At 38.7% G+C, this 18,865-nt stretch overlaps 1 pseudogene; it reads left to right on the top strand.

Annotated features, from left to right (window-relative positions):
* LOC144251332 (transcription factor Sp3 pseudogene) overlaps positions 1 to 18,865 on the top strand; it is a 108,276-nt pseudogene that overhangs the window by 27,644 nt on the left and 61,767 nt on the right.

Below are 18,865 nucleotides of genomic sequence, written 5' to 3'. Positions count from 1 at the left end.
CAATGGTGGACACAGGTCTGTCCCACACACCTGTACCTGTGTGCTAGCTCTGCTGTGGGGCTGGCCCTGCCAGTGGGGTAAACACGACCCACCATTGCCACCAAGTAAATTACCTTTGGGACATAATTTTAGGCTTAGAGTTAGTATCAAGACCACGTTAAAACTGATATTGTTTGCGTATACAAATAAATCATGCGCAATTTCCCCCATACCTCCTCTTCTAGGCAATAAAATTTGATGGGTACAATTCTATTGTTGAACAAATACCATCTTCCCTATCTTGGGTCTCTTCAACCTCTCAGGGCTAGAGGTGATCAATATGAACTACCTGGAAAATCATTTGGTTTATCTTTCATAAAGCCATATTGCAAGTATTAATGACAGAAATTAATGTCAAATGAATTGGAAACCAATTCCTGAGTGCTTTCTCAACCGGGGAGGTACTGGGGGAAGTACACTGAAATTGTTACATATGGGAAATCACCGCTATTGTGATTTTCTCACACTGTGTTGTGAGTGTCTGTGCCTGTGTTTGCTGTTTCCCAAGGTCTTTGAGGCAGGGGACACACTATATTTATCTTTATGTTCCTGGTTCCTAACCCAGTGTCTACTACATAGTAAAGGCCAAGTGAATGTTTATTAAGTAAAGAAATGAATGAACCAGAGTTTTACAATTGAACGTTCACATAGCTTCTCATTTTTTCTTAAAAGAGGTAAGTACTGGGGCTGGGGCTGTAGCTCAGTGGTAGTGCACCTGCCTCGCACATGTGAGGCATTGGGTTCAATCCTCAGTACCACATAAAAATAAATAAAGTTATTGTGCCATCTGCATCTCATGGCTTCTGCCTCATGATCTAAAATGGCTGCTTCTAGCACAATTCCCAATAGCCAAACTATGGAAGCAGTCTAGGAGTCTGTCAGTGGATGGATGGATAAAGAAAAATGTGGTATATCTACACAATGGAGTTTTACTCAACTATAAAGAAGAATGAAATTCTGTATTTCACAGGAAAATGAATGGAACTAGAGACACTCAGGTTAAATAAAATAATCAAAATTGAAAAGGTCAAAGATTGTTTGTTTGTTTGTTTCATGTATAGTAGCTAGAGAGGAAAAAGGAAAAGAAAGGTGTGTTTGTGTGTGTGAGGGAGGAGGTGGATCTCATCAAAATCAAAGGGAGATCAGTAGAGGAAAGGGACCAGAGGGTGAGAGGTGGTGGGGTGGGGGAAGTGCCGGGGAGTGATGTTGGCCAAATGATATTGTCACATTGTGTGCATGTATGAATATACGACGATGAATCTCACTGCTACGTGTAATTATAATGCACCAATCAAAAATATGGACACAGTTTAAAAATAAAAGCTAATAAAAAAGGAAAAGGAAAATAATAAAAGATCCTTCAACTCCTGTCATCTGCCTCCTGAGATCTAAAAGGTAAAAGTAGGCCAACCACTCATTCCTTTTCAGGGTGTGACTTATGTTACTTCTGCTATCATCATAGAAGCTGCAACTCAGTCACATGACTGCAGGAAGCTTCAAGAAAGGCTGGGAATTGTCAATTCTACTTGGGAAGCCCTGTGCCCAGCTAAAACTCAAGTGTTCTCTTTTTTAAAAAAGAAGAGGAACCTGGATGTTGATGGCCATACATTCTTTCCTATAACCCATTTCTTAGGCCACATAAGATTCCCCAAACCCTTCTGCCCACACATGGAACATGTCCATGCCATCTTTAAGTGTAATGGCCATCTGGGACTGGGTCCACCTCCAGGTCAGAGATCTGAGCACCTAAAATTTAACATATCCTAAACCCAGTTATTAACTCTAGTATCCCAAAGTGAGATGTCCCCCAGTTTCCCCTTGTCAGTCAGTGACAGCCCCATACTTCAGGTTGCTTCAGCTAAAAACTTTGGAATTATCATTGACTCATAGAGCACCTCATCTTCAACAAGTTCATTATCATACACTTTGATTTTATGACCACTTCCAGTACCTCCAAGGAGTATGTCTCAGCTGGATTGTGCAAAAGATCTGAGAGTGGTCCCTTAGAAATTTAAGTCATCAAACAAGTGAGAAGACAAGCCATGGGATGGGAGGAAACACTTGTAAACAAGTATCTCATAAAGGACTATTCTGCAAAATATACAAAGGACTCTTAAAATTCCACAATAAGCAAATACAACTGGATGAAGAACTGCACCAAGACCTGAACAGACACCTGAGAAGATATACAGAAGGCATACAAGTATATCAAAAGATGCTCCAAGGCAAATGTCATCAGGGAAAATGCAAATTCAAATGATAAGGAGATACCTCTTCATACCCGTCAAATGGTCAAAATCTTAATGAATAATACTATTGAATGCTGGCAAGTATAACAACAGAAACTCTTGTTATTGTTGGCGGGAATTTCAAAATAGTATAGCTGCTTTGGAAGACAGGTTGGCAGTTTCTTAAAAAACTAATCATACACTTACCATATGAGCCAGCAATTGTGCTCCTTGGTATTTATCCAAGGAGCTGAACATTTATGTTCATTCTTGAAAACTCAATATGGATACAGTAAAAAGATCAGTAGTCACCAGAGGTTGGGAGAAGGCAGAGGACTGATAGGCAGAGCACAGAGGGCTTTGGGCAGTGAAACTACTCTGTATACTGCTATGATGTGATACATGTCATCCCACCTTTGTTGAAACCCATAAAAATTTCAACATCCAGAGCAAGACAATGTGGGAGACAAAGATGTGTCAAATGTAGGTTCATCAATTGCAACAAATGTACCACACTGTGGCACATGTTCATGACAGTGGGGGATGCCGTTCCTGTGTCGGGATAGAGAGTATAAGGAACTCTCTGTACTTCTGCTAATTTTCTTGTGAACTTCAAACTGCTCTAAAAAATAGTCTACTAAAGAAAAAAATATCAGACCACAACGTTACTCTGCCTAAACCCTGCTTTGTCGACCTTGCTGAGAATTCCCTTCTCCTCATGGATGCAGTTGGCACAGGCCTCAAGAGACATTTTACACAAGATTTGGAAGGCTAAGTGAACGAATGACCGTGTTCTTCCTGGGGAAGGCTGGGGAGGTGGATGCAGGACAAGAGGCCCCTTCATGATTTTCTCTGGTTGTCATAAATCTTTCTAACCACACAGGCATGGGCTTCAGCGGGGCTCACTGTTCCTCCAGCTCCCACTGAATTTTGCTCCTCTGATTCCTGGGTCAGATGTGCAGCAATAAGAGAAAATGGATCATTTAATAAATAGTTTTAGAACAATTGTCTAAGAGAATAGAGAAGAAAAAGTTGAATATTTACCTCGTACTTCTTATTCTTTGCACCAAAAAGAAAAAATAATAAAGAACTCAGATGACTCAGAAACCTAAACATAAGCCATTAGATCATAAAAATATTTATTTTTAAGTTGAGAGTGATGAAAACTTTTCTTAGGCAGAAGCTAAAATATGGACACCATTAGAAAAAAAAGATGAATATATTTGACTCTGTTCCAGGCTGGATTATGTCCTTTAAAAAAATATGTTGGAATCCTAATCCCAGGAATGTGACATGACCATATTTGGAAGTAAATTTCAAGATAAAATCAAATTAAGATTAGGAAACAGAGCAGGTCCTAATCCAGTAGTGTTCTTAAGAGCAGAGGAGAAGCCACAGAGACACAGTGGGAAGATAAAGATCCATTTGTGGCAGGCTGTGTGACAACAGAGGTGGAGACTGGAGACTGGAGGAATTCCAAGGATTGCCAACAACACCAGAAGCTAAGAGAAAGGCATGGAAAACACTCCCCCAAGCCCTCAGAGAAGGGAGGGCCTGCCCACACCTCAATGTCACACTTCTTGCCTTCCTCACTGGGACAGCACAACTTTCTGTTGTTTCTAAGTCACCCGGTTTGTGTTGATTTTCTTGTGACAGCCTTAGAAGACTAATGCAGACTCTATAAAAATGAAAACATTCGCCAGCCTGAATCTCAGCTCTTGATCCAGTTCTCAAGTAAGATTTAGCTCCCGGGAGAATGTGCCTGAAACAAGCCATCGTGAGCCTGGGTGCCAAGTCTGAGGCCACCTCTTCACTGGCAGATGTCGCCCTGGGTCCCGCCAGTGACCAGAATTCTCACTCCCAGGATGTTACAGAGAGTTCTCATAAATTTTGTTATCACCTTTACTGGAATGGAAAGACTCAGGAGGAAGACATTCCTGGAAATCTTATAAAAGTCATGTTTTTCCATTATAAGGGTGTTAGTCTAAGGGGAATGCTTTTAGTGCTGAAGTTTAAGGCAACTTGTAATGATCTCTGAGGATGATGTTATGCTGTAAACTTTTGCATAAAGTCTGTTTCTACTTATGCCCCTTATGCCGAATATATGCCTCTGGACTGCCAAGAACTTTAAGCTCTGAGACTCTAAGCTCATGGCTTTACTGGGGAAGGGCAATTTCTGTCTTCCCTCCTCTTGCCCTCTCGTCCCATTGCCTGTGGGCACAGTCTGGGACAACTGTACCCGGTGGGTTTGTTGATTGAGAATAATGCAAATTATCTGTGTTTAAGTCTTTGGTGATTGCCTCTCTTATAGAAGGTATGAAAGTTTGGAGAGTGGTATTGTAGTAAATATGAAAGCATTTTATTTTGTGACTGTGAAAACAGTGTATTATTTCAATGAGGTTATATAAATTATAAGTAAATGGAAAAACAAGAAGATATTCTCTACTAACATTTTTGATTAGTAAAAAAAAATTGAAAACATTAACTTGCAAAAAGGACTTCACAACACAGAACAACAACAACAAAAGTACCTCAAATCATAAACTCAGGTAAAAATTAAAATGATTGAATTCCAGGGATAATGGAGTGAAAAGCTCAGCAAATCTCCCTACAAAGCAACTGCAAAACTAGACAAACATATTTAAGAACAATCGTGTTGTGGAAGAGACCAAAGGCAAACAACCAATAAAGAGCATTTATTTATTTTCAATGGCTGAATTTAGGGTAAGAAAAGTAGGAGTCTAGTTTTGCTTAAAACATGATTTTATGTGATAGTAACAAGAGGGGTGATATGATGGAATGCAGCTATTATCATATTAGAAGTTCTTATCCATTCTCCAAAAAGAATTTAAATATACAGATTGCTATGGTTTGGCTCTTGAAAGTCCTCCAAAGACCCAGGTCTTAAAAGACTTGGTCCCTAAGGTGGCAACTTTGGGAGATGGTGGACCTTTGAGAGGCAGGACCTAGCGAGAGGTCCTTAGGTCCCAACCCCTTCCTCCATCTTTTTGTTCCCTGGCTTGTGATGGGAGCATTTTGCTTCAACACACACTCCTACTTTGATGTGCTTCTTGTCACCATCCTAGAGTAATGGAGCCAACCAATTACGGTCTAGAAACCACCAAAACTTTGAATCATAATAAACTTTTCCAAGTTGATTCTCTCAGAAATTTCATTATAGTGATGGAAGCTGACAGACATACACATGATACATGAATATATTCTCATCGTCAAATAAAACAGTATCAGCAAATGAAATTCCACATTGATTCTCTTATCCTCTGATCTCATATCTCTCCTTTGACATTATTGCAGCTATAAAGACACAAATAGCTTGGTTTATGTTTGTTTTGATGTTGAATAAATAATGTCATAGTGTGCTAAACTTCTATATTTCAACTTGACTTTTTTTTTCAGTTAACAGTGTTTTTGCTGAATTTTCTATGTTGTCAAACTCACATTTTTTTATCTTTATTTAATGGCTGAATGGAATTGCACTTATTGGTGTGTCATGTCCCCATCAATGGACAGCTGGCCTCTTTGTTCAGATGCACAAGTAGTTCTCCCCATTTGAAAAGTCCAGGACAGAGTGTACTTGGGTGTTCAATTATAAAGCCACAGTCTCATTGTCTCCAAGGAGCCCCAACCCCTCTATCCTTGCCAACATTAACTATTCAATTTGTTTTGCCCATTGACTGGGAAACTTATAGTCTCATTTTATAATTTATTTTACTTCCTGCAAATCTATAATTATTTTTTTAAAAGTTCAAACTTATAGGAAACGAAGGGGTGAGGTGGTAGCTCAATGGTTGAGCGCTTGCTTTGCATGCATGAAGACCAGGTTTGATCCTCAGCACCACATAAAAAAATAAATATAAAAACAAAGCTATTGTGTTCATCTACAACTAAAAATATATATGTTTAAAATAATTATACACAAGGAAAAGAAACCTTTTCTTTTAAATTTTCTTGCCAATTCCACAGAAGTCCTGTTATTTCTTGCTCATTATATAATGCTGTTTTTATTCCCAGAGAGAAATATTCCATGTCTAGGACTGTAAGTGAGGGGTGTCCTGCACCCACCTGGGCCAATTCTATTTTAGTGAATAACATGACCTAATTTCTGGGCAAGAAAGTGTAAGGGCTGTCTGCTAACCTAGAGAGTGGAAGGTAAAGAGGAACCCAAGACAAGATAAAACCATGTTCACTGTTTTGTTATTTGTTGAATTGTTCATCAGGTTATGTATATGTGGTGTTCTGCTACCTCTCACTGCCTTGAGACAGTCTTCTCATTTATTTCTGTTTGCTTGTAGCTTTTTCTTTCTGTGGCTTCCTCTCCATCTGCCTGGGAAAAGCCTAATATGCCCTCCCCAGATCCTTGCTTCGCTCCCCAGGGTATGATAGAGCATAAAAATCAGAGTTGAACAATCCTGGGTACAACTTCCCAGATGCAAACTCATCCCTACCCAGTCTTATGACCTTGATCCAGCAATTGTGCTAAACCCGTTTCCTGTTCTCTCCTTTAAGGGTGGTCCCTCTGTCCCAGAATTGTGAACTACAGCTGTGAGGACATAATATGGAATCCCTTGGCCCAATGAACATTAGCTCTCTTTCCCTCTCCTCCTGACATCTGCAAATCCTCCAAGAACATCTATGGAGCTGTTTCTACTTCACCTTCTACTTATTCCTCACCCACTAAGGCCTGACCTGTGTGCTCATACTCCTGATAAAGCAGATTTTTCTCAGGATTTTCAGATGATTTTCTAGCTGCCAGACAGGACATATTCATTCTCAGTCTTCATTCTGCTTGACCTTCTCAGTCTTTTCCCCACTTTCCCTGTTGGCTTCCACAACGGAGCATCCTCCTGGTTCTCTTTCTAACTCAAATTGTCCTCTCCCCTTGACTTCTCTTCCTCCACAACTTCCGCCCTGCTCAGAACCAGAGCTCTAATCCAGACTTTTCTCTGCTCCTTTCTTTATAGATTGCTCCCCCTATTAAATAAAACCTCTAAGCTACCCCTATTAAATCAAACCTCTAAACTGGCCTCTTGTGCCCTATTACCAAATCCATATCTCCAGCTCTGACCTCTCTCCCTGAGCCCTAGACTAGATCTTCAATGGCTTTCAGGATATTCTCCATATGACTGTTCTATAGACTGTAATGGTTTGGATCTGGAATATTCTCCAAAGGCTTATGTGTGGACAGCTTGGTCCCCAATGAAGCAATGTTAAGAATCGGGGATTTTAGGACATGATTGGATCATGAAGACTTTAAGGTCATCAATTGGTTGATGTTTTTAAAATTTGAATAGATTGTTGGGAGGTGGTAGAAACTGTAGGAGATGGGACTTAGTTGAAAGTAGTGGATCCTTGGGGTGTGCCCTGTGGGACTATACCTTGTCTCTCCCCTCCCCTATTTCTGCATTTTCAATCCACCATGAAGTGAGCAGGTTTGCTCTCTCTGACTTGCAATACTCTGTCTTACCACAAACCCACAGCAATGGAGCCAACCAAAAATAGAATAAAAGCTCTAAACTGTCAGCCAAAATAAATCTTTGCTCCTCTAAGTTGATTTCCTCGGGTATTTTTCACACTGACACAGAGATGACTAACACAGACTCTTAATTCTGCCAACTTTTGATTCTCCTGATTCTCCAAATATGGTTTCCTCCCTGGAATGGTACGGTAAACTTGGCCATCCAATTGGATTGCTCTAGTCCATCTACTCCCCTACCTCCACCTACTTTATCAAGTCACCCTTCAAAATGGGATCTGACTTCCAGAATGATTGACAAGGAGCAAGATGACAACATAGCACTGGTGAGCACTGTCTCCTTGTGAGGTAAGTTTTGACCCTCTGAAAATGTGGGATGGAAGGGATCCAGGCATACTTTCTCTCCAGTGTGCTTCCTGCTGTGATCTGTCATGCATGCTGGATAAATATCCTGTTGAATGTTTTTGCTCTGTTTGTTTCCACTAAAGCAGAGCCAAAGGCAAGGCTAGAATGCAAATAATTCACTTGGGAAGTGATCACAAGGAATAGAAGTGAGAGACAGGAGGAACAAAAGAGGAGGGAAAACCAATGCAAAGATACATTTTTAGGTTGACACCACTGTGGCTGGTGACTGGTGCCCAATGATGTGGGGTGGTCTACAGAGTCTTGTGAAATGCATCTCAGAACTACCATTCTGGGGCATGAAAGGGGAGCATTTATCATCAGTTCTCATTGCCCATGGATGTTAACTTCTGGGTGCTTCCAGGTTGTGCAACATGAGTGCTGAGTGGGTTTCCTCCATCATTCCAAATGATGACATCAGAGTAGCTCTGGGGCAGGAGGAGAGAGCTACAGCCCTGCCATGTCTCTTTATGGTTCCTTGTGAAGTGGTGCTCAATGCAGTAATATGTTACCTTGCATTCTCTCACTTATTTTCCAATTTTTTCACAACCCTTTTTCCTTTTCTTTATTCTTTTGGGCTTGTAGCTCCCAAATAAAGTGTTGTCACTTTTTATCCTTATTAATGAGTCTCTTGTTTCTAAAAACTCATCATAAGACAATGTCTTTGGAGACTAGGATAGTATATTCAATTAATTGCTATGGAAATAATATTAATTAAAAAGGATGTGAACTAGTCTGGATATTTATGGCAACACTACAGATTTAGGGAAAAAACGTGACTGGCTCAGTGAAGTTCACTTTCAATATGCTTTTCATGCCAGAAAGTTTCTATGGATGATTTTATTCTTCTTCTTTTTTTTTTAAACTTATAGTTGTAGATGGACAGTATGCCTTTATTTTATTTTTTATGTGGTGCTAAAAATTGAACCCAGTGGCCTCACACATGCTAGGCAAGCACTCTGCCACTGAGCTACAGGCCCCAGCACTGGATAATTTTATTCTTTTAAAACTTTTTTAAAAGAACATTTTTCATTGAAGCATAACTTACAGAAAAGTGCATGCATCATAACTGTAGACTTTGATGAATTTCTACAAAGTGAAAACAACCACCTAACCAGTCCCAGATTAATAAATATAAAATTGACAGCACCAAATAAGCCTTCCATAAACTTTCCTCCAACCATTGTCTTCCTCCTCCTAAATGTAACTTATTATTTTGACTTCTAGCTTATTTGGAAACTATTGAGAAGATCATCATCTGCTTATCTGCTGTAGTCACAAGTCAGATTGTGCTTAAAGTTAGACCCAGAATCTGATTATGATTCAGAGCTGCAGAAAATACCAAAAGAAATAGCTAATAGTGAAAGAGTGAGACTGTGAGGCCTGGACTGAGAACATTTTGGTAGCACCCTCAAATTCCCCTGTTTGCAAAAGTAACCTCTTCTCTCAGTCAGGGGAGTATAATTTACCCTTGCCTGGGGACCATGTTGACCTCATTTGAAAGGTGCCTCACAAAGAAAGCAGTTTTCTTTTAAAGTTGTCCCACCACTCTTCATTGCCTCCAGGCCAATAACTAGAATCAGATCCCTGCGCAGCTTTATGCAAAAGAAACACCCTGCATGTCAAGGGAAGTTATTACTACTCTATATCAGCAAGACCATGTGTGGTGTCATGTTGGGAGCAGCCTGTGCATGAATCCCTTATGAATGAGATTTTTTTCCCTTATAAAGTGATACTAGAGAGTTGCTTATCCCTTGTGCCATATGGAGACACAGTGATAAGTCTGCAGCCTGAAATTTGGAAAACAGTCCTTACCTGAACCCAACCATGTAGGCATTCTGAACTCAGACTTCAAGTCTCCAGAACTGTGAGAAATAATTGTTTCTTACAAGTGATTCAGTCCATGGTGATTTATTAGCATCCCAAATGGACTAAGATACTCTCATAACAAATTACCATAAACTGGATGGTTTAAAACATCATCAATGTATTATTTCAGCATTCTGGAGCCCAGTGGTCCAAAATCAAGAAATCAGCAAAATTGGTTTCTTCTGAAGGCTCTGAAGAAGAAACTGTTCCATGCCTTTCTCTAGCTTGCATTAATCCAATCTGTACCTCATTTTAACAGTACCTTCTCTGTCTTCTCTTTTTTTTTTGTCTCTTATAAGGACATTTGGTCATCAGATTTATCTTTATATCCAGGATCATCTCCTATTGAGACCCTTAACTTTATCACATCTGCAAAGACTCTATTGCCATATGAGGCCACATTCACAACCATTGGGAATTAGGACCTGGAGATATCTTTTTAGGACACTATTCAATCTGTTACATGAATCTTCAGAAAAGTCAGACCAGGTTCAGGGCAGATTGTAAAACTGGAGAGGGCAGAATTCTTGACATATGTGTATGTTCTCTTGATTCTTGGATCAATGAGTTGATCTGACAAGGGCAGTGTTAATTACTGCTAGTCTGTGTCATAGGACTTTTCCAACTAACCCATAGACCTGTAGTAGGAAACACAATTAGCCACAGTCACCCCAGTTGACCCACACACCTGCAGTTAGGGGCAGAGCCACCCAGACATCCTGTCCACCATGGCCTGCAGTAGAGGCACTCAGCACGCCCCTTACAAGTCAACACAACCCCTGTTGACCATGGATACATGAATGATAACAAGAGATGTTTTAAACTCTTGGGTTTGAAGCTTATTTGTTTTACAGCAACAGCTAATTGATACAGAGATTAACTTATCTCTGTCAGGTATCAGTACGCAAAGAATAAGTAAATCTAGAGGATTTGAATCACATAGTAATCAAGCTTGATATAACAGCTGTAGAAAAAACTCTGTAGCCAACATCAAAGAAGACATGTTCTTTATAAATAACTGTGAAGCATTCACAAAAACAAAACAAAACCCCCCAAATCTTCATTTTAGGTCTAAAAGTAAATTTTGACCATTTCCGATAAGAAAAACTGCCATAAAATTTGGTAAACAACAAATGGTGGCAAAAAAAAGCTAAATTTAACCCCTCCTCAAAACTATTCATTCAAGTGGGACAGAAATAGTTTCTTCAAAATACTTTAATTACAGAGGAAAAAAAATCAAACTGAACTTATGGACTAATTAGAAATGAATGAAAAGAGGCACTATATATAAAAATCTGTGGGATGCAGCCAATGTCAGACTAAGAAGTTCTAACTTTAGTACATTTATTAGAAAATATGATCTTTAAAAAAAAATAAATGAACCAAGCTTTCAACTAGAGATGCTAAAAAAAGAAGACCAAAGCAATCCCAAAACGTGAGTAAATAATAAATATAAAAGAAGAAATCAATTAAATGGAACACTAGAACCCATAGGAAATTCTTTCTTTTTCTTCACCTTTTTTCCCCTCTCTTCCTTCCTTCCTTCCTTTTTTTAATTTTTTTTTTTAATTTTGGAGGGTGGAAAATACAAAGCAGAGAAGCTGTGAAAGTTCAGTTAAGATGAAATTTGGGAAAACACTAATGAACATTAGGAATTATAAAGATGCCAGGACTGCAAATAAGTTTTATAAAATTGAAGGGAAAGTTGTATAATATTAAAAATAAAATAGAAAGTCAGGAGGTAAAACCACAAGATTTACCAGAAATAAAATGATCAGATTGACAAAAGAAACAGAAAATTTAGAAAGAACAATAAGCACAGGTGAAAATGGAAGGTTGGTTTAGTATCTATACCCAAATATCACCATGCCCAGTCAATTCTCCTGGCAAGTTTCTTCAAATTTGCAAGGAATTAAAATTTCCCATATTACTTAAAAGTCCTATTTTACTTAATCAAGTAAAACTATGGAAATGTTTCCAATATATCCTGCAAGGTGCAGATAGTGTTGCTACCAAAATCAGAAAGAGGAGAGAAGGAAAGAAAGCTATAGACCCAGCTTACTTTATCAAAATGATAATTTGGGGTGAGAGGAGGCAAATTAAATCAAGCAGTATATTAAAAACAGGATTCATACCAACTATGCGAACTTAATCCAACTTGAGCAAATTTTTAACGTAAGGAACTTTATTGAGATGTTGAAGAAGAAAACCATGTGTACATTTCAATAGATGGTGAAAAACATATTTAATAAAAATGAACTCATTCCAGAAAGAAACAAAAACTCAGTCAACTATAAATAGAAGGAACTTTCTTCAAATGATAATGATACTGTTAGAAACTGACTCCACTGAAGCAACCCACACTCCTACAATGCCAGGGCTGAAAGCCAGAGGATATTAGTGGGTTCTGATAGGCAGCGGGTCTCCCTGGACTCTTTTCCTGGAAGTGCTTCCTTTGATGTGATGGATTGGGGAACAGTGGGTCCACCTCTTAATTCGATCTCATTTCACTCCACCTTGAAGATATTCCCAATGGTTTTGGGGATTGGGAAATATCCTCTGTTAGCTTTCAGTTCTATTCCTTTGTTTATCCTAATTGAAATTTGGAAAAGGAAAGTTTTATCTTTAAAGACTAGGTTTATAAGAGTAGGTATCCAAAGTTCATTAATCCAGAATTATCTGGAATCTGTTTTGAAATGCAGAGTCCTGGGTCCATCCAAAGTGATTTTTTAAGTATAACTTTCCCTCAATTTTAACAATAACACAGACATATTAAAAAATAAAAAAATAGAGCAAAACTGCTATAAAAATAAGGCCACAGACTGGAAATATTTAAAAATATGACTCTGGGGCAGTTTCTGCCCCTCAGAAGTAGATGAAAATTTTACCTCCCTTCCTTTTTATATATGAGTATAACACAGTATTCTTTCCCCCTTTCCAGAGTTGTTTTGAAAGCTATAGGAGAAAGAGGTTCTTGTATTAAAACAAACAGAACATGAAAGACTATACATTTGAGAAGTATTCAAATATACTTTTTCAAAACAAGTAAAATAATAGTGAAAATAAAAAGGTAAAATATAAATAAGAAAGATAATTCAAATACATATTTGAAAAGAAATCATAGGATTTGCTCAGAATTTAAAACTTTTAGAATGTATGGCTCTTTAGTTCATGAAGAAGTAACTGTTTTCCCTCAATATGCACTCACAACAAAGACTTACATAATTTAGCAACTCATTAATCAGCAAAATTTGGAAAATATTCATCAGTATTTTTGCTCTGTATAGATATAGGAAAATGGTTCAAATTGCATAGATGCTTAAGGCTGCCTTTTTTTTGGGGGGGGGGTATGGAGGTACCAGGGATTGAACCCAGGAGTGCTCAACCACTGAGTCACATCCATAGCCCTTTTTAGTTTTTACTTCAAGAGAGGGTCTCACTAAATTGCTGAGGCTGGCTTTGAATTTGCAATCTTCCTATTGAGGCTGTTTTTAGTGTCCTAGTAAATTGTGAATATTTGCCTGACATTAACTATGTCATATTTATCAGAGAGTGGTTGCATCATATTTCCTTCATAATAGTCAGGATAGGCCAGGCTATGCTGCAGTATAAGCAATCCCCAAACACTGCTTAGTTTTCACTCAGGTTGCATGACAGTATGCTGCTGCTCTCTACCACTGTTAGCATTAACATTTCCAGATCCAGGCTTATGATACAATCATACCTAAAACACTTCTAGTTACTGTGGCAGAGCAAACCAAGAGTTCTGGAATGTCTATCCCTGATAATTAAACTCTTGGATTGGAATGCATTCATGTTACTTTGCTTACAATTCATGGGTTAGAATGGGCTGCATGACTGCACCCAAGCTGAATGGGCCAGGAAATCCAATCTTGTCCTGTGTTTCAATCAAAGGAGAAGAACTGGCCAGAAATATTCAGCATGACTACTACATAAAAATGAACTCTAATTTATTGAACCTACCCCCTTATTCCAGGATATTTATGACATTTCTGATTTCACTTTGTTATAATTGGTGTCTTCATAAATAAATCTTGGCTCAGGAATTCGTCCTCTTTCTTCTTACCAGTGAAATTACTAGATCAAAGTGCATACATATTTTAAAATTCTTGTTCCGCGTTAACAAATCTCACTGGAGAAATGTTTTATCCATTCACAGCCACATCATTATCATATATGCTACCCCAGTTCCAAGACACAAAAACTAAGGTCTTTTGAAAAACTCCCTGAGAAAGACTCTTTGACCTTCATTGATAACCTCATCAATTCAAATTTGAGTGTTTCAGAGCTCCATCCTGTCTGTCAGTTCAAACTTTAAGAGAATATCTTTTTTTCTCTACTCAGGAAAGACAAAATTGTTGGAGGCAAGGTTCTTAGTCACAGTACCTCCCCACCTCCAGACCCTATGGGTCATGCATTGCCTTCTGGAGTGGGATGCTCTAAAGAAGAGGGTGCCAACCTTTGTTCTTTGTGATTGGATCCTCTTGCTTGAAGATTTTGCCTGATTTGGATAAAATGCCTATTGATTTGTTAAACCCATGGAATCACAAGTGACCCCCTCACTTATTTGGGAACATCCTCAAAATGTTGCCTTGTTTTGCTCATGAACTGAAATGTGGTGTGTGCATTTGTCTTCCTCTCTCTTCCAGTTTGTCTTCATCCACAGCCTACAAAGCTGCCTGAAGAAGCTTCCTGTCTGCAGAGCCCATTATTGGTGATATGTGAAGATGCAAAGGCACGGTCTCCTGAGACAGAAGCACACATGCAGAACTCAGATTTTGTGATGTTTGCCTATTTATACAAAACTTGCCTGATTTTATTGTGAAGCTAACTAATTCCTCTATCTATTGGAGGCAGCTTAATGAATCAGAAATCACTGTGACTGAGGACAGTGCTTGACATAAACAGTAAATGCATGACAGCCCTCAGTATGTGAGATCAGCGGGTAAATTAAGTGAGTACGGAACAAGCAAGTCTTGGGGAGCTTAATCACACAGATTTGTTCCAGTGTTGTCTGGGCACCTGTGAACATCAGTTATCAAGGACTGTGAACTGATGGATAAGAACTCTGACTCCTACAACTGGGGAGTCTTTTTCTGTTTTCATAAATAAGGAATCCATGAAAATGTTCCTTAAGTTGTAGGTATAAGGAATATGCCTTCATACTAACAAAACTGAATTTGGGTAAAGCTCCTTTTAATTTTTTTCTTTCTAAAGAAGTGTGGGTCTGTATATGATGAGAAACAATCTGTATTATAGATATTTTAGGAAATACAAAAAAAAAGCATCAAAGAGAATAACAATCAGCCATAACTCTTCTAAAGAGTTTGGTTGTCTGCACATCCATGAAAATAAATATATATAAAAGTGTGATTATATTGGTATGAAGTTTTACATGTTGCTTGTATCATTTCACATGTCTGAGCTTTTTGTCCTTCTAGAACCTGATTTATTTATTTTTTTAAATATTTATGTTTTAGTTTTTGGTGGAAACAATATCTTTATTTTTTTATTTTTATGTGGTATTCAGGATGGGTATCGAACCCAGCACCCTGCGCATGCCAGGCGAGCGTGCTACGGCTTGAGCCATATCCCCAGCCCCTGATTTATTTTTTTTCTGAAGTAAAAAGTCCTCTCTCTCTCTTCCCAGCCCTTTGGTCAGAAGTAACTACTACAGTGATTTGACATGTATTCATACATATATTTTCTGTGTTTATCCAGATATGAAAAATAAATATATCTGAAGGCATATATCCTGTTTAAAACAATAAACGAAATTACATTCTATGTATTGTTTATTTTTGTTCACTTAACAATGTACCCACTTCCTCATTCAATGATTACTTTTTTATCGATGTTGTCTCTACGCCAGGCAAGAGGAACCATGATTCCTTCTTAGGACACAGCAAGGCACTCCACCTCATTTTGAAAAATATATATAGAATATCCCCCAATAATTTATTTAACTATTCACCTACACTTTTAGGTCAGTTCTAATATTTTTTGCTTTGACGAACAATGTTCCTCCCACTTGTCTAACACCGCTAGCCTAAATGACAAGGGAAGCAGCAATTAATTCAGCAGATGGGTTAATTACCCTTTCATACTATGTACCACCTCTTTTTAAAGATATACAATTTTTAAAATACTAACTGCTATTACATCTAATCAACTCTGCATTAGTTTTTCCCTATCGTTGTTTAAAAATTCAAGTCGTTTTATGTTTGTAATGGATATTTTAATGGATTGAGTCAAATAAGATTTGATTTAGAAGTTCCTGGGACCTACCTCTGGCCTTCTTCACCCTTCATTGGCAAACCAGTGTGTGAGTTCCTTCTCTCTCTCCTCTGTGCTCCAGAGTGGGAGCCAGCATTGATTTCTATTTCCAACTTCAAAAAGCATTTTTAAGAAATGTGTGGGGAGATCATGTTACTTCACAGCAGCCCAATGTTTAATACTTTGACACATCCTCAGCTGTGACTTTGAGTCCTTGAGTAATGCAGAGGAAATTTGGAATGGCAGCCCTAACTGTTTCATGTCACTCCTTTTCCAGCAAATCTCTGACCCTTGTCCTGATGCACTTGTCATGGCTTCCTCCTGGCTGTCATAGTCCCCTCACTTATCCCTGCTCCTGCTCCAGCTTCACATCCCACCCCCCCACACACACACCCATTCTCTCCCTTCAGTTGTGTCGATCAGCTCCAGGTTCCAAATGAGCTGGGAGTGCCTGGAGTCATCTCCTTTAACACAGGCTGCTTCCTTGGCTGGGAGTAAATCCCCTTCTCTCCTGAATCCATTTCTCTTAAGAATATTCAAATTCACTACTATACTAAACTAACTCAGCTGGTGTGTTGTAGGGAGAACAGTTTGGTTAATACAAAATGAAACAGAGGTTCTAAAGCCAGTTCAAAATATGTCAAAAAATCTCCATTGCGATAGTTTAGATCTGGAGTGTCCCCCAAGGGCCCATGTGTTAAAGATGTGTTCCCCCAGAGTGGTGCTATTAGTATACTTCAAGTGGTGGTGTCTAGTGGGAGGTGTTTAGGTGATTGGGGAATACATTTAAGGGGATATAGGACATCAACCCCTTCCTCTTCCTTCTCTTTGCTTCTTGGCTATGAGGTGAGTAGCTTTCCTCCACCACGTGCACCCACCAGGACTTCCTCCATAACGTTCTGCCACAGACTCACAGCAATAGGGCACACCTATCTGGGACTGAAAATTCTAAAACTATAAGCCAAAATAAACCTTTATTTTTGTTACAGAACTGAAAACTGACTAATATACCCATTTTGCTAAAATACGAAATACTGAGTAAGTACTTATACTACATACTACATATTTAAACAAAATTACATTCCTTTTGGAATCATCTGATCATTAGGAGCCTGGTTGGACAATGGTTTTAGTATAACACTGATAAGTTATGCATATTTTCCCCCTGTTTCTAGGTTTTTGCATACCTTTTTGGTCTCTTTTTCCTCCTACATGAAACGAGACTACTACTGCTACTACTACTACTATGACTACTATTACTATTACTAATATTACTATAGGAATACTACTTCCTATCTCCAGTTGTTTTGAAGGAAAATGTGTGGAAAGAGCATCATCAGTAATGCCTCAACTGGTTCACTCAACTAAGAGTGGTTTACAAATTAGTTGTTACCTGGTAGGGGATCAACAAGGTGTGCCTGATTTCTGTCTGGTAGAGAGAAGGGCTTCTAAGATTATGGTTTTAGCACATACAAAGGACTGGATAGTGTTGTGTCAGACTTTGCAATCTTATGGATAACAAGGTATTCAATAAATTCTACTTCTTGTTGATCGGCAGTGGCAATAAGGATCTTGTTATGGTTCTAACTCTCAAAACTGCCCCCAAGTCATATTAGAGCAGGAGGTGAAGACAGAGGCAGAGGAAGGGAGCTGACAGTGCTGATGCTCAGCTGAAGAGTGATGAGGAGCCAGGCCTGGTGGCACCATCTGGAGAAGGTCAAGTGTCCCTGCAGCAGTGTGTGTCCTGCTCTAACATTTGTTTTCACCAAGTCCCCTCCAATTATAGCCATCCCAGACTCAAATTGACAAAGAAAATTTTAGTCTGGTGCCTGCAAATGTGAAACTTTCTGATGAAGCTCAGAAAACAAATTATGGTTGATCCCTTGTGGAGCAGGACCCATGTGGCCTCATTCCCTGAATTTCAGCTGTGTTTGGTGACAATGCACAGGTGGTGCTGTCCTTGGGCCATCTCCTACATGCCAGGTGACCCTCTCTGCAGAAGGTAGTGTCTTTCCAGCCTTTGCCCTGCTTCCTTCCAGCATTTCAGCACAGCAGACAGCGGCAAGCTTTCCAGCTGTTGCTTATTTCACCTTCTGTGTGTTTCCACGCCCTTCTTTTGGCTCAACACATCTAGAATTTTTAAGACCAGTTCCATAAAAGTCTGAAATTGTTTCGTATTCCTCCAAGATAAAAATCTGCAAAAATCCAGCCCCAATTTCACTGAGATAAAATTGAAGTCTACCAAACTGTGTATGTTTAATTTGTACAATTTGTTCAGTTTGACCCATCTATCTCTACTTCACCCCAATCAAGATAACAATTTTCAGCACTGCCAAAAGTTTCCTTGAACCCATTTAGAATTCCTCCTTTTATCCATATCTGTTTCCAGGCAACCACTGATCTTCTTTCTGATATTATAGATAGGATTTCATTATCCAGACTATATATATATATATATATATATATATATATATATATATATATATATTTGTATGTGAAATATAAATTGTATACAACTGGAAGCGTACAGAATATA

This window comes from Urocitellus parryii, assembly GCF_045843805.1.
Source record: "Urocitellus parryii isolate mUroPar1 chromosome 13 unlocalized genomic scaffold, mUroPar1.hap1 SUPER_13_unloc_11, whole genome shotgun sequence".
NCBI classification, from domain to species: Eukaryota; Metazoa; Chordata; class Mammalia; order Rodentia; family Sciuridae; genus Urocitellus; species Urocitellus parryii.
The sequence above is the reverse complement of the archived record's forward strand: the minus strand, read 5'-3'. Positions and strand labels throughout refer to the sequence as shown.